General features: G+C 41.5%; 1 protein-coding gene across 3 annotated transcripts in view; it reads left to right on the top strand.

Annotated features, from left to right (window-relative positions):
* The first annotated feature begins 779 nt into the window (after positions 1-779).
* wipf1b (WAS/WASL interacting protein family, member 1b) overlaps positions 780-1,652 on the top strand; it is a 37,975-nt gene continuing 37,102 nt past the window's right edge. The window contains exon 1 of one of the 3 annotated variants that reach the window (XM_032541271.1): positions 780-1,043. The gene's annotated coding sequence lies outside the window, so the exon portion shown is untranslated. Of the gene's footprint in view, positions 1,044-1,117; positions 1,320-1,652 lie in introns of those variants that run through there. The other 2 variants (XM_032541274.1, XM_032541272.1) reach the window with 2 other exon arrangements.

The raw sequence follows: 1,652 nt of genomic DNA, 5'->3' as shown, positions 1-1,652 counted from the left end.
TTTTTTTCTTGTTCCACATCTGGAAACATTGCATCACTGCTAAAACCCCGGATAAGAGACCCAGCCGGCACAGCTGCATTAGCCGAAGCCAGAGCCATGCATGCACAGGGTTTGGTCAACCAAACATGTCGTCACAGGGTGAAGAGGAACAAGAAGCCAGCTGAGGGCGGCAACGGGTGAACCTTTTCAAAATGTATGTTAGGCTACTGACAAACAACACAAAATACAGGATACTTATACTTAGCTTACATACAATACATAATATACCTTCAATAATCTGAAGCCTACTTTTTTATTACAGCAGTCCATTTAGCTATCTGATGTGGGAGGTGGTGATGATTAGGGCTGGACAGGGACACATTAGGACTGGACAGGGACACATAGATGCTTGTTAGCTAAGATTGAGTTGTTTTCAGGGGGGCAAGTTCTGGCGATGACGTCAGATAATACTGTTGCTTAGCAACATGTGAAAAGAAATCGTCTGATCTGTTGCTATGAAAAGAGCTTCTAAAAACTACGTAAATAGCTAAGGTTATTATAAAAATAACTAATTATAAAATACACTACTTTGATACATATATATCAATGTGTTACAATATTAGGCATATACAAAGTTAGTTTCACTCATAGATATAAGTTTTGTTGTTTATATACAAATGGCTTCATCTACCAAAAGAAAGGCCGACTACTTTTTAACTTGCTAGCTAGCTAATTGTTAGCAATTATAGCCTAGCCTACTGTTAGCTGACATAACTTAGCTAATTGTCTGCTGTATGGAGAAAACCGTTTTCCATTGAGATTTACATTGCTCAGGATGTCTTCATACATCTGGCTGTAACATTAAATCCTGACATGGAGCCTTTTCCCAACCCCGTGTATGTACGGCTCTGGATGAGGCCAGTTTAGCTGGCCGGTCTGTCTGCCTGCCAGTCCCCTGCAGCAGACTTCAGGATTGGCTGCACAGACCTCATCAACACCAACCGCAACATATTCACAATCGATGGAAGAATATTAGCCGTGCACGGTATTTCATACTTACAGAGGTACGTCAAGCAAACGTTATCTGCTGTTTTGTCTGGGTTTTGGGTTTGTGTGCGTGTGTGGGAAATAGCTTCAGTGAAGCGGAAATCGTGGCACCCGAGTTAGGTTTACTAGCAAAAAGAAGTTGTCATCTTCCAGAAAGCAGCCGGGACTGCAGTGATGGCGAACGAATTGAGACGAACTGTTAACTTCGCCGTCTAAAAGAGGCATTTAGTCGGTTACAAAACGTCTTGCAAACTGGTACAGGGCTCTGGCAGTGGTTTTGGCAACATGCCAAGGTTTGTTCTTTCTTCCACCCTCAAATGATGGTCAATGTGACTCTTGTATTAGCTGTTTTAAAAAAAAAAAAACTTTATTTATGTTTTATCTCCCTGGGTTTTCATAAACTAGGTTACTCTGATGTGAGGATGTACCTTGTCACATGTTGTCAAGATGGACATAAGGCATGTGTTTTGAGTTGTGTTTTTCCAAAAGGAGAGAGTAGAGAAATAGCTGGGGAACAGACTGTAATGTTTTCACATATTTTGGTTTTCTTTTCATAGAGCTTTGTAGGGAGTAGGGACCACTGATGGGCACACACACACACACACACACACACACACACACACACA

The sequence above is a fragment of the Etheostoma spectabile genome, chromosome 17 (assembly GCF_008692095.1).
Source record: "Etheostoma spectabile isolate EspeVRDwgs_2016 chromosome 17, UIUC_Espe_1.0, whole genome shotgun sequence".
Classification (NCBI taxonomy): Eukaryota; Metazoa; Chordata; class Actinopteri; order Perciformes; family Percidae; genus Etheostoma; species Etheostoma spectabile.
This window is presented reverse-complemented; position numbering and strand designations above follow the sequence as displayed.